Genomic DNA, 16,168 nt, shown 5'->3' with positions numbered 1-16,168 from the left:
ATTATTTCACACCCAGGAGTGACTGCCTGTCATCTTTAAAGTAACCATACTATTCAAACACTGTTTACAATGGTAGATCCAATGTCTTTGAACTGAACTGTTTTTTGTTTGTTTGTTTTGTATACTGAAAAGTGACTGGTTTCTGTGTTTTCATTGAAACAAGGATAGATGTGCACTGTAATACACAGTAATAGATTTCTAATGTCTACATTTTACACAAAGAAATTAAATTTTCTTTGAAAATTGTAAGCAGCAGTAAGTAGCTCTTCCTTAAGAAAAATAAACTTTTTATTGCTTCTTAGACTTTGGAAGTCACTGTATTTAAGGCTCATGGCCTCCCTTGGGATATGTACTCAGAATGTTAAATTTTCTATATAGTTTATAAATATTTTTATTATAAATTTATGAATGTTTAGGACATAAGTATGTGAATATTAATCATCCCCATCAGTGACTCTCAGTAAGAGCCTTTTTTTTTTAAAGAGAGAGTGAGAGAGGAGAGAGAGAGAGAGAGAATTTTTAATATTTATTTTTTAGTTCTCGGCGGACACAACATCTTTGTTGGTATGTGGTGCTGAGGATCGAACCCGGGCCGCACGCATGGCAGGCGAGCGCGCTACCGCTTGAGCCACATCCCCAGCCCCAGTAAGAGCCTTTTATATGCAAAGTACTACTGAAGATGAAGCTACAGAAGGTTCAGGATTTGTAACTTCAGATAATAGCAGTTCATATGTAAAATGCTCATCTCCTGGACCTGAAGATGTAGATGTTCATTTTCCCAAGTTTTCTATCAGAACAACAAAAATAATGCTATCCTGAACATACAAATAAAATGTGACTAATGCAAAGTCAGTGGCAAATGATTTTTAAGTTTTATTTTTTGCAAATACTGTTCTGATTTGCCTATTCCCTCCTAAGCTGTCTAATGCAATAGTCCCTATACAAATGTTACTATTGAGCACTTGAAATTAAGCTAGCCCAATTGGGAGGTGCTGTCAGTATAAACTACACACTAATTTCAGTCAGCACCAAAAATAATGCCAATGATATTTATTATATGTTTAAATGACATTATTTAGCTATATTAGGTTTAAAATGTCTTATTAAAATACTTTTTTACTTGGTATTTTCTTTTTGATCACTTTTAAATGCAACTTCTAGAAAATTTTAAATTATGCATGTGGCTCACATTATAATGCTATAATGAACAGCACTGAAACTAGTCTCTCTCTCTCTCTCTTTCTCTCTCTCTCTCTCTCTCTCTCTCTCTCTCTCATAGATACTGAATGGTACACAATTATAGGTATATGATATGACTTAAATTAGGGGTATCATGTTGCAATGATAAAGAATAAAATTAGAAAGCCATCAAAAGTACTATGTAACTTCAAATCTATCACTAAATGCATTAACCATACATGCCATCAATGAATCCAGAAAGTTGTAACAATGAGTCTAGTTGTGATAGCAGCAAAAAGTCAGTCCTGTTGGTTCAGATCCTGCAGAGGAAGACTGGTTACTTAGAAAATCCTTAGCACATGCAATACCTGAATGCTTACATGTTTATATTTGTAAAGAATTATGATGATAATGATGATGACATGACTATTATCATTATTATCATAACTACAATTTACTGAACACCTAATTTGTATCAGGAACTCAACAAAGTTTCTTTGTGTACTCTTCTTACTAATCCTACTAGGTATATCAAAGTAGGCTAAATTCTGAAATAAACATCCCCTAAATTTCAGCAGCTAACATAATAAATGTTATTTCTTGCTTTCATCTGATTAAGTGGCAGAGACTGGCAGCAGGCTCTGATTCAGGCACCTTCTGTCATATAGTTCTTATGTCTCAAAGGTCTGTGGAGTCGTCCCCCATCAGCCAGCAAATGGATAAACAAGAGAAAAGAGCACAGGGAAGATTCTTGTGGGTCAAGGATGTGGTGCATTTTATTTCCACTCTTACATTCCATTATAAGAGTTCAGCAATGGAAACAAATCTACAAGGCAGGCTGAAAGATGAAATGTAGCTGTGCCCAGAAAGAAAAAGAGAACATGGATATTGATGAGCTTTAACAATCTCTACAACTGGTAGATATCATATCTATTTTACAAATGAGGAAACAGAGTCTCAGAAACAAAAGTAAATTCTCCAAGCTCAAAGGTCTAGAAAATAACATCCAACACAGTTCTGTAACCCTAAAGCTCATAGTTCCCCCCACACACACACAAGGAAACACTTAATAATTTGTGGGAATTGTCACGATTTTGATATACTTACCTTAGCAGGAGGATTAGGCAAATGACCAGGAGATGACAGAGTAATAAATTGTCTATCTTCTCCTGGCCATTACAAAAAGGCAATGTTGGAAAAGCCAGTTTAGAAAATCAAAATTTAACTCTGCATCATTAAAGAATATGCCTATAAGACTTGATATCAACCTTCAACAAACAAACAAGAAACAAAATTAATGGGGTAGGTTATTACATTGCCAAAATACTGAATACTCAAATACATATGTCCCCAGGATTTCCATAAATAATTACCATCTGGCAGGATTGGTATGAGAAAAATCAAAGAATATTGTGTTTTGAGAGCTGAAATAATCTCTTACTTATCCCGAAACCAAAAATATTCAGAATACCTTACTAATCAGATTTCTTTTAAAATCCTATTAAATAATAACTATTGCTTGTATTGGTGAGCCTAAGCCATTCTAAGATACTCAAATTTCTTCTGAATTACCAAAGACAGCTTTTCTCATATTTAACTTTAGGAACTCTTAAAATTATCTCATTAAATCTTGATATTTTATGTAGGCTACTTATGTTAAACCAGTCACATTGTCCAAACATTTATAATCATTTCATTTCCTGATCATTTCTTTTTTAAATGATGCATTATAATTATACATAACAACAAAATTCACTGCTACATATTCATACATGTACACAATACAAAAATATTATTTGATCAGTTTCATTACCCAGTACCTTATTTCCTGATATTTCTAAGAAAAAAAAAAACTAATTGTTTTGGGTAGAAGAAAAGAACATGGAATGATTAACATGAAATTGGAGCATTGTCTTCATAGTTAGATGACTAGTGAGCTGGATGTTAAGTGTAAATGAAATTGCTAGATGTGAGAATCATTAAACTTATTTGACTATAAAAGAAATCAAGGCAGATGAAAAGGTTAGATTAAAAAGTCTAGAACAATTCATAGGAGACCTTGAAGTTCACAGATTTGAAATCTGAATTTGATTCAAAAGATCACATTAAGCTCTAAGATTGCTGCTGATGCCAATGATCAAATTGCTGATGCTAATAATCAAATTTCTTTCAGTGGTCACTGATCTATATATATACCTTTGGTTGAGGAGAGAAAGTCTAGAAATGAAGAGATAGGAAAACTGTTTAGAAAGACAATGACTATGATAGTGAAAGAGGAGAAATCCAAAAATGTTAGACATTCATTATGGTTTTTTTTCTCTATTTTTATATTCATTACATCTCAAAAGCACTTCATCCACTTCCATATCTTGTTAGTCAATATTCCTGACTCTACTGAATTCACGAACATATTTCTCAGAGGATAGTTTTATGTTTTGGTTCTATTTCCATTCTCAGAATGTTATTTATCTAATCTCAAGCCTTCTTGGGAAATCTTATATTGGAAATCTTATACTTACAATGTATTTTTTTCCTAAGCTTAATGTGATAAGCATGATTTCTACAAGTCTGAGGGGGAAAAGATTATATGTCTTACCTCCATACTTGTGGGCACATGGCTTGAGTTTTCCACTAACAGGTACTGTCCCCTTACTGGATGAATGGTATATTCATTAGGTAATATGCTGTTAAGTATCATGTAAGAGTTTTGTTCATCAAAGCTTCCCCGCTATCTTGCTCAGAGATAATCCTCAAATTCAAGACTGTTGTCATGTAATACTATTGGGTTCAGTGCTTACGCAAGTTTACTTACTATCATGTGTCAAGCACTATGCTGCATACCTTTAAAAAATATCGAAATAACTGTCCTATTAATCCAGTCATCTCATCTGGCAAATAGAATCCTCATCCTGTCTTTGAGATAAACTCCTGAGGGAAATCCCATTGCTTTTAATCCTGCGAATTTGCATTCTCATGAACAACTGCAGAACTCTTGATTTCACACATTTCACTTCTTGCAGCTGCTGCTTTTCTATTCTACATGAAGCTCCTTACCTTGATTTCCCAAACCACACAAATGATTCAATACAATGTGTTTTTACATTGCCAAAATTCCCAAACAACTAAATATTGTAAATAAGATATTTGTGGTATTTAAAATTCTTGGATAATGTGACACCATGGAATTTTTCATGTTTTTCCACAGGATCCAGCCTCCTATCCATATTACATGGCATTTTTTCCTAACTGTATTCTTTCTTCCTGTCATTTCTCCTAGTGTGCGTGTGTGTGTTAGCCACAAAATAGGTGGCACAACACAAATATGGCATAGACACACATATCAAGGAATACCCACACACATACATATGTATTTAAAAAGAGAGAAACTCTCAATTTAAAAAAGAAAGCGTCTCAAAGGAGATAAATTTCACATTTCACATATCTTAAAAATTCAGAGCATTTAACTCTAAATGCCTGTGTCATTAAAACACAATGCTAGAATTTAAATTTTTATTTAATTAATAAATTATTAATAAAATTATTTTTAAAACCCAGTTTTAGACTCACAAGAAAACTGACCAGTTTCCATATATCTGACTCCCAACCCTCCTAGATACAGATATAGATACAGATAAAAGCTACCCAACTATCAATATGCTGTATTATATGGATACATATTACCATCAATAAACATAGATTGATTCATTATTATCCTTAATAGTTCATGATTTGCATTAGGGTTCATTTTCAGTGTTGTATCAAGGAGAATAAATGCTGGATCATATGGTAAGAAAAAGCTTAGTTTGAAAAGCAACTGCCAGACTGACTTCTAATGTGATTGTGTCATTCTGCATTTCTACCAAAAATGAATGCGAATTCTTGTAGCTCCACATCCTCACAAGCATTAGGTATTATCAGTGTTTTGAATTTTGGTTATTTTAATATGTGCATAATGGTATCTCATTATTATTTTAATTTTCAATTTTCTAGTGAAATATGATGCTAAACATCTTTTCATGGGTTTAACTGCAATTCCTATATCATCCTCAATGAAGTGTCCATTTAGACAATGTCATTTTTATAAGACTTGATAACATTGATCATGTTGTATTATCTTTGACTCTACTTTTAAAATTAAAGAGGCTTCTTCAATGCTCTCATTATATAGATAAAAAATTAAGTACAGGTTAAAGCTGAATTCATAAAGAAGACAGTAGAATATGGAAAGAACCCCATGTTAATGGATAGACATAATTAATATTATTAAAATTGACATATTTCCAAAAACAATATATATATTAAATCCAATCTCCATCAAAATACCAATGACATTCTTCACAAAACTAGAAAATAATCCTAAATTTCATTTGGAAGGAAATAATGCCCAGAATAGCCCCCCAAAAAATTCTAAGCCAAAAAAGCAATGCTGGAGGCTTCACAATACCTGGGTTCAAATTATACTACAGGGCTACAGTAACAAAAAACTGCATAGTACTTGCATAAAAACAGACACACAGACCAATGGCACTGAATAGAAGACACAGAGACAAACTCATGCAATATGGTCATCTGATTCTTTTTTTTCTTCAAAATAACTAATTCATATTTCTTTAACTTGGGAAATGTAAAAACTTGAAGATAAAGGAATCCTTTTCAATAGCACTTTATTGTTGAATTTGCCAATAGCCTTCCTTATTGATTTTTATACATATCTTTCCTCCCCTTTGTACTGTAAGCAAAAATAATAAATTCTAATATAGACTCTTATACTTTGTAGCATAAAAATTCTAACATTGTTTCTTATACTCTATAACATAAATGCAATCTATCCCAATTTTTTATTCCACCCCACAGCAAGAAATACATCATCATAATCCATAACAGACACATACATAATGTGTGTTAAGAGAGATGAACAAAGGCAAACAAAAAGAGGATAAGATAACATAACAAAATTTCACCATCAAATATTATCCTTACTCTGTATGTCACACACTGATCGGTCCTCTGATTCTTGATAAAGGCATTAAAAAACACATACTGGAGAAACACTGCCTTTTTAAGAAATGGTGCTGGGAAACTGGATATTCATATAAAGATGAATGTATCTAGATCCTTATCTTTCACCCTGCACACAAGCCAACACAAACTTTGCAACTGCTAAAGTCAACACTCCAACAAACAGACACAGGAAACAAACTTTTCAATAGAACTTTTAAAGCTCAGAAAATAATAAGAAGAATTAACAAACGAATAGTATCAAATTTAAAAGAAAAGGAAATAGTTAAGAGTGTGAGGAGAGAATCTACAGAACAGGATAAGTTCTTTGCTAGCTATTCTTCTGACAGAATTAATATGCAGAGTACATAAGGAACTTAAAAATTAGTACTAAAAAAACAAAAACCCAATCACTAAATGAGCAAATGAACAGATAATTCTCAGAAGTACAAATGGCCAACAAATATATGAAAAAATATTCAACAACTTTTTGCAAATTAGGGAATGTAAATCAAAACTACACTGAGATTTTATCTCACTCCAGTTATAATGGCAGCCATCAAGAATATGAATAACAATAAATGCTAGAGAGAATGTGAGGGAAAAGAAAACTTTTACAATGTTGATGGGATTTTAAATTGGTAAAATCAGTAAAGAGGTTCCTCAAAAGTCTAAAAATGGAACTATCACATGACTCAGCTATACCACTCCTTGGTACTTATCCTAAAGAAGTAAAGCCAAAACTACAGAAATACATACATACCCATGTTTATGGCAGTGTAATTCACAATAGTCAAATTAAGGAACCATCTAGTTGTACATCACCAGATGAATGGATAAAGAAAATGTGGCTGGGTCCCATGGCCCATGCCTATAATCCTAGCAGATCAGGAGGCTGAGGCAAGAGGCTCACCAGTCCAAAGCCACAGTGAGGTGCTAAACAACTCAGTGAGAATCAACCCAGATTCCCTTCAATAGATGAATGGATTAAAAAATGTAGCATTTATACACAATGAAGCATTACTCAGCACTAAAAAATGACAAAATCATGGCATTTGCAGGGAAATTGATGGCACTAGAGCAGATTATGCTAAGTGAAGCTAGCCAATCCCTAAAAAAAAAATGCCAACTGTCATCTTTGATATAAGGAGAGCAACTAAGAACAGAGCAGGGAGGAAGAGCATGAGAAGAAGATTAACATTAAACAGGGACGAGAGGTGGGAGGGAAATGGAGAGAGAAGGGAAATTGCATGGAAATGGAAGGAGACCCTCATTGTTGTGCAAAATTACATATAAGAGGAAGTGAGGGGAAAGTGGAAAAAAAACAAGGGAGAAGAAATGAAGTACAGCAGATGGGGTAGAGAGAGAAGATGGGAGGTGAGGTGAGGGGAGGGGGGATAATAGAGGATAGGAAGGGCAGCAGAATACAACAGACACTAGTATGGCAGTATGTAAAAATGTGAATGTGTAACCGATGTGATTCTGCAATCTGTATACGGGGGAAAAATGGGAGTTCATAACCCACTTGAATCAAATGTATGAAATATGATATGTCAAGAGCTTTGTAATGTTTTGAACAACTAATAATAATAAAAATTTTTTAAAAAGTCAAGGGATTCTAGAGGTGAATCCCTTTTTTTTGTTTGTTCATTTGTTTGAGGAAGACCTTTGCCAACACAATAGACTCTTGAAGTAGTGCAAATAATCACTGATTATTCAAAGGCAATAAGACAGAATAGAAAGAGCATGTGTAGACTTGCTCTTCCAGGAACCTGAGAAACATGACTTTAAATACTGTTCTATTTGTTCATCTGTAAAATGAGATTATGCATCTTCAATCTTCCAAATTCTGCAAAGGAACTGTACAGACTTTTCCCAAAAGAAGAAATACAAATGGTCAAGAAATAGATGAAAAAAAATGTTCAACATCACTGGCAATTAGAGAAATACAAATTAAAACTACACTGAGATTTCATCTCAAGCCAGTCTGAATGGTAATTATCAAGAATCCAAGTAATGATAAATTTGGCAAGGATGTGAGGAAAAAGATACACTCATACATTGTTGGGGGGACTACAGATTGGTGCAACCACTCTGGAAAGCAGTATGAAAATTCCTCAGAAAACTAGGAATGGAACCATCATTTGACCCAGTTATCCTATTCCTCAGTATATATCCAAAAATTCAAAATTAGCATACTACATTGCTGCCACATCAATGTTCATAGCAGCACAGTTCACAATAGCTAGCTATGGAGCCAACCGAGGTGCCTGTCAACAGATGAATGGATAAAGAAAATATGGCATATATACACAATGGAATATTACTCATCCATAAAAAACAATTACTTTATGATATATGCCTGTAAATGCATGGATCTGGAGAGTATCACGCTAAGTGCAATAAACCAATCCCCCTAACAAAAGAAAGACTGAATGTTTTCATTGATATGTGGAAGCTAAATCACAATAAATGTGGGGGAGGGAAGAAGAGTTTAGTAGATTAGACAAAGAGGAATGCAGGGAAGGGATGGGGGTAGGAATAGGAAAGACAGTAGAATAAGTCTAACAAAATTTTCCTATGTACACACATGAAAATACCTAAGTGAATCCCACCATTGCGCCTACCCATGAAAATGGGATCCTAGTTAGAATAAGATATATTCTATGCTTGTAAAATTTTATCAAAATGGGTTCTACTGTCATGTATAACTAAGAAGAACTAATAAAAAGAATTACAAAAAAATTAAACTCAAATTTCAAGAATAAAAAAATGAACTTGTAGAATTTGGAAGCAGAGAAACAATTTATGTAAATAGTTCTTTGATTTTTTATAATTTTACAGGATGTTTCAATACAAATGTGATCATTTATTCTGTTTCTACAGAATAATTTCTCAAGAAATTAAATAAAATTTCCTCCCTAGTCAATTTATGTGCTGCAATATTCTATAAGCTTGGAAACTACCAGAATTTGGAATTTAAATTTTGTAGGTTAAAATACATATGAGCAAAAATATCTTCAATCCACTACTTTCAAAGAGACTAATTATCAAAAAGCTGTCTTAACCCAAATGTTTCACAGCTTAAACTTGCAAATTGTCCAATATTTTTATTCTCTTGTATACAAATAATGTACTTCAGTTAGAATATGTACAAAATGTAATTTTATTACAACAAATTGTTTTTATTATTACTACAGTAGCTTAATTTATAGATGAATTCTTCCTTAATTAAATGGACATTTAGTGCTTTGCATAAGCAATTAAAATATTAAGTCATGACATTATGCAACTAAACACATAAAAATCAAGAATAATAAGCCAGATAATACCAAAGCAAATCAGTGATGTGAAGTGAAATGGGGAGAAAATGATCAAAGTGAGAAAGTATTGAAACCAAAGCTTACCTGAAAAACAGAAGTATCCAAGAGGTCAGTCAAGCATATATACAAAATCAGGTAAGATCTAATCCAGCAACAAAATATAGGGCAGCACAGTCGAACAATATGATAGAATGGGTAGGACAATTTATGTTTATTTTCCCCCAGAGATCAGAGATGTATTTGAGAATACTTTCTCTAGATGAAGTTGTAACTTTCAAGGTGAAGAAATAATTATTAAACTTGGACTCTCTGTATCAAAAGAGGACACAGTAAATAAGCCTGACTGGTGAAAGTCTCCATGGTCTACATTGCATACCCTATGACTGTTATCCTATCCTACCTGTATCATTTATGGTACCAGAAGATAAATCTCTACAACTCATAAGAAAGCAATAAAAAAATTCTGGAAATAATAAGAAACATAAAAAAGAGCTATTTAGAGTGTCCAGGATATTTGTGAGATAAGATAGGATATTATCTCACTTCATTTCTGGAAAGTCTGAATCCAATTACTTTTTCTTAAAAAAAAAAAAACTCACTGTAGACAATATCAACAAATATTTATCTCTTTCTCCTTTTTCTAGACACCCATTCATGCCTTAACCCTTTGTCTTCTATTTCCAAGTCAAAGATTTTCTTTGGAAAGTCACTAATAATCTGATAAATACCAGGTTGAATAGGCCTCTCTCTATCCTTAAATTTTTACTTGTCTGTATCACTAGACATTATGAGTCACTTTCTCTTTTTGACAATTTTACAAACTGTAGTTCTACAACATTGTGCTATCTTAATCTTCTCTTGTTCTTGTGAGCCTTCTTTTCTGCCTCCTTTTATTTTTTCATTTACTAATATATTTTTCTTAAGTAACTAACTACAAAGTATTATAAAAAAGTTTAAAGTGGTCCACTGCCTCTGGCATCTTTTAACCAAGAACCTTAAGATGCTTGAACCAAATTCAATGAATATCATTCCTCCTCTTTTAACTGTCCAGTTTTTTAGTTTCATTTTATTTAACTAATCACACACAAAAATAAATCATTTTTACTAAGTAATTAAATTAAACTTCTTGGGGTATTTTAATATATTTAAATATTATAACTGCTTCTTCTATCTCATGCCTTCCTTTTCAGCTTATTAATATTTCAAAGGCATGTACTTCGGTAATAGTTTAGTGAGAGTCTGCAGGTGGGAAACTCCCTTCAGTCTATATCTGAAAACATCTTTACTTTGCCCTCATTTTCCAAATCATAATTTGGAAAATTATGGGACTTTCACCAGACAGCACATCAGAAATCCGTCAAAAGATGAAAATGGTATATCTTGGGACACCAAGCATGACATGAACCAGAGAGCTATTTGCATGCGCAGTTACTTAGACCCCCCACACCACCCATTAAGTTCACACCAAAACACCTCTCTCAGCTCATACAAAAAGTTATATGGGCAGAGCTCAGAAGATGGCAAAGCAAACCTGGGCAACAATCCTTAACTCCTTCACAGCCCAGAAACAAAACAGTGAAAGAATAGCTGAGCAGAGAGGTGGATTACAAAGTGAACACTCTTAACACTCAATACTGCACCACTTGAGGCTTGGAGGGACTGGGAATTTGGTTAGCAGAGCATAAAATAAAGAAAAGAGTTCCTTGACCCTGATTCCTGATTAGGATGAGGTTAGTGGGGAGAGGTAACAAAAACTGAAAGAGGAAGAGGAAAAGACCATAAGTTTACTTCCTTAAAAACAAATGGAAAGAAAAACAGACCAAGTTAAATATGTGACAAGGAGCAACAAAGACAGAGAAGGAGATCACAAAATTCAGCTCAAATTTTGAGCAGATGTTTTCTCAGTGGAGTCCTACCAGACTTTTAAAGAAGAACTAACACCAATCTTCCTCAAGTTGTTACATAAAACAGAAAGAAAGGGAACACTCCCAAATTCATCCTATGAGGCCAGTATCACCCTGATACTAAAACCAAAGACACATCAAAAAAAGAAAACTACAGACCATTACCCCTGAAGAACACAGATGCAAAAATTCGTAATAGAATGTTAGCAAATCACATATTAAAACACATTAAGATGATAGTACAGTGGATTTCATCCCAGGGTGCACGGTTGGGTCAACATGTAAACCAAGAAATGTAATGGATACAGAAAAAGCCTTTGCAAAATTCAGTACCCACCCATTCATGTTAAAAACGCTGAACAAAATGGGTATGGAAGAAACTTACCTCAACATTATAAAGGATATATACAACAAACCCAAAGTCAACATCATACTGAATGGAGAATAACTGAAAGTATTTCCTCTAAAATCAGGAACAAGAATGTTCACACTTATCACTCCTATTCAATATAGTTCTTGAAACTCTAGCCAGAGCAATCAGCAAGAGAAGAAAATTAAAGGGATACAAATAGGAAAAAAGAAGTCAAATTATCTGTTTGTTCATGACATGATCCTATATGTAAAAGACCCCCCCAAAAAAACCCACCAGAAGACATCTAGATATGATAAACAAATAGAATGGAAGAAAATCTTTGCCAGCTACTCCTTCAACAGGTGATTAATATCCAGTAGCAGCATATGAGATCAACATACAAAAATGAATAGCTTTCCTATACGCCAATAATGAGTCTGCTGAGAAGGAAATCAGGAAAACTATCCTGTTCATTATAACATCAAAAAAATATTTGGGAATAAATCTAACCAAGGAGGTAAAAGACCCCTAACAAAGAAAACTATGTAACACTGAAGAAAGAAATTGAAGAAGACCTTAGAAGATTAAAAGACCTCCAATGTTCTTAGATAGGCAGAATTAATATTGTCAAAATGATCATATTAACAAAAGCAATATACAGATTCAATACAATCTCCATCAAAATATCAATGAAATGCTTCACAGAACTAGGGAAAAACAGTCCAAAATTTCATATGGAAGACTAAAAGACCCAGAATAGCCAAATTAATACTGAGAAAGAAGAGTGATACTAGAGGCATCACAATATCTGATCTCAAATTATACTACAGAGTTATAATAACAAAAGTAACATGTTATTGGCATCAAAACAGACACATAGACTGATAGAATAGAAGACAGAGACAACCTACATGTTATCTGATACTTGACAAATGTGCCAAAAACATATGCTGTAGAAAAGAACCTTTTTTAACAAATGATGCTGGGAAAACTGGATATCCTTACATAGAAGAATGAAACTTGACTTTTTAAGCCATATTAAGTGGATCCAGGACCTAGGAATTAGACCAAATACTCTACAACTGTTAAAAGAAAACAGGCTCAATACTCTAACATATTGGCACTGTACATATTGACATTGTCCTTAAAAAGACACCTAAATCCTGAGAAATAAAACCAAGAATCAAAAAGTGGGATGGCATTAAATTTAAAAGCTTCTGCACAACAAAAGAAAGAAGACTGTGAAGAAAAAGCTAATAGAATGGAAGAAAATCTTTGCCAGCAACTCCTAAAACAGGTGATTAATATCCAGAATATTTTTTATAAAAACATAACACCAAAAAAATTAACAAATGGGTAAAAGAACTAAACACAGATTTCTCAAAAGGAGAAATACAAATAGTCATCAAATATATGGGGGAAAAAACGTCTAACATCCCTAGTAATCAGAGAAATGCAAATCGAAACCACATTGAGATATTGTCTCACTCCAATTACAATGACAATCTTCAAGAATACAAATAATAATAAATGCTGACTATGATGGGGGCAAGGTATGCTCATAAATTGCTGGTGGAACTACAAATTAGCACAACCACTTTGGAAAGTAATATGGAGATTCCTCAAAAGACTAGGAATGGAACCCCCATATGATACAGCTATCCCACTCCTTGGTATTCACTCAAAAGAACCAAACTCAGCATACTACAGTGTGAAAGCACTTCAATATTTATAGCAGTGCAATTCACAATAGCCAAGTTATGGAATCAGCCCAGATGTTAATCAACAGATGAATGAAGAAAATGTGATATACACAAACACAAACACATACACACACAATGGAGTTTTAGTCATAGATAAGAATGAAATTATGGCATTTGCTGATAAAATGGATGGAAATGGACAACACGATGCTAAGTGAAATAAGCCAGACTCAGAAAGTCAAGGGCCGAATGTTTTCTCTCATATGCAGACGCTAAAGCAAAATAAGCGGGGAAAGGTGGTGGGGTAATCCAATGAAAACAGAAGAGAGATCAGTGGAGTAAAGGAAGGGAATAGAGGAAAGAGAAGAGGGATGGGAAAAGGGAGAAACTACAGAATGAAATTGACCAAATAATGCTATGTACCTGTATGAATATACCACAACAAATTTCACATTTATGTATATCTATAAAGCACCAATTTAAAAAAAAACAGTAACTAAATAGAAGGAAGATAGTAAAGTGGATGAAGGGGAACAGGCAGAGGAAAGAGGAAAAGGAAAGAGGAAGTAGGGGGGACTGAAATGAAGCAAATTATATTTTATGTGTGTATGATTTTTCCAAAATGAATCCTATTGAGTATCATACACTAATAAAAACATTTTTAAAAATAAAAGACACATATATTATGGCACTAAGGGGGAAAAAAGTCATATGAGCAGTAAGGGTTACTGTATGACCACATAGAGGAGGAAAAAACTCAACTTTTATGGATACATTATGGATAGGATGGTTTGTCATACAGGTTCAGAAATGGAAAGCAGCTGTGAGGGGTAACGAGAGGAAAAACTTTCCCAAATGTTGAAGCTTTGAATTCTGCACACACATAGAGATCTGCTTTGTGTGGAACTCCACAAATTCCTTAAAGCGAAGAGTTATACAAGTCACCTTTGTATTCTTCATTATCTACTCTTAACAGACAATTCTCTTAGTTTTAAGATAACATAAAATTTAGTCAAGCTTATTATGCAAAAAAAAGGAATTTATGATAAGGATACAGTGATTCTTTTATAAAAATTCAAGGACAAGAATAAATACAGGCCTAAGGAAATTCTAAAACTGGAGACTTTTCCCATATCATCTTTGTACCTCCCTGAATATACAATTTGCTTTCTCTCTTCTTTATACATTGATGTTTTCTATGTCTCCAGGAGAAATATATGTGAAAAATGGCCTCTATCATAGATGGATGAAGACACACACACAATACATAAACAAAGCACTGATTTTAAAAAATACATAAATAAAGAACCAATTTAAAAAAAAAGTAATTACATAGAAGGAATATCAGTAAAGTGGATGAAGGGGAACAGGCAGAGGGGAACACACACACACACACACATACATTATTGATACAACCAACTTGATAGTCATTCTTTATTCAGAATGGTTGCTAGGGACTCAGCCTTGACCCAGATAACTAGGTCATTGTGAGATTAAAAAAATAAATAAACAATAATTCTCATTAATTCTCCCCTGAAAAATCTGAATCTTCTTAGGCATATCTGTTTTTATTTATTATATAGTTCTGTCACCAATCCATCCTTCTTTAAAACTTACCTTTATCTTTTCTTCTCCATTCTAACTTTATTATTTGCCAAAATGATAGTTCAAAAGATATATATTTTACTGTGATTAAATTCACATTTCTTTACCAGTGAGGATAAACTTTTTCTCATGACATAGGGCTATCATTTTTTTTTTTTTTTTTTTTTGCTCTTTTGGATTGTAGGTACTGAATTGTGTCCTTTCCCAAAATTCTCATGCTGAAGTGTCAACCCCAGTACTGTATTTAGAGACAAAGCCTTTACAGAAGTAAGTAATGTCATAAAACAGGCAAGGTCATTTGAAGGCAGATGTTTGCAAACCAAAGTGAAAGATCTCCGAAGAAACCAAATCTGCTGATATAGTGACCTTGGACTTCTAACCTCCAGAATTGTAAGAAAAGAAATTCGTGTTGTGTAAGCTTCAAAGTCAGTCTGTGGTTTTTTGTCATGTCAGCCCAAACATATTAGCAGTTTACCTCTGTATTTCGTTTTTTTCTTTAGATTTGTTTCTTCAGGTAATAGCACTATACTTTTAAGACCTTACTTAGCCTTTCATACATGATGAATGCAACAAATATTTTTCTAATTCATTTCCCTCTCTCCTTCAACTTCTTTTTTGCTTTACTTACTGTCATTTTAAAATTTGCAAGCCAAATTTTTCAGACTTTTCTTTTATTGCTGCTGCATTTGAAATTATGCTTGAGATCGCCCTTCTCGTCCTCAGAATTATATTTATACTTATCTACATGTTTTTCCAGTTCTATTTTTTTTTCCTTTTTGGTCACTGAAATGTTATTTTCAGTGTATAATGCAAGATATAGCTCAGTGTTTTAATATAGCTAACCAATTCCCTATATCATTTATTCAATCATTTCCCATTGATTTGAAATCTTTTAGCATAGCCTAAATATATTTCAAACTTCTGTTGCTTTTTGCTTATAATGATCATTCATTCAATAATTCATTTTGGAGACTATATTCTCCCACAATCACCACTAGGGAAAACGAATTTTTTAAGTTTAAGAAAAATCTTGGATGTCTTCAAGTGTGGAAAAAAGATTTTTCCTTCCTTTCTTCCTTCCTTCCTTCCTTCCTTCCTCCCTCC

The sequence above is a fragment of the Urocitellus parryii genome, chromosome 8 (assembly GCF_045843805.1).
Source record: "Urocitellus parryii isolate mUroPar1 chromosome 8, mUroPar1.hap1, whole genome shotgun sequence".
In the NCBI taxonomy this organism is placed as follows: Eukaryota; Metazoa; Chordata; class Mammalia; order Rodentia; family Sciuridae; genus Urocitellus; species Urocitellus parryii.
Note: the sequence above shows the minus strand (reverse complement) of the source record.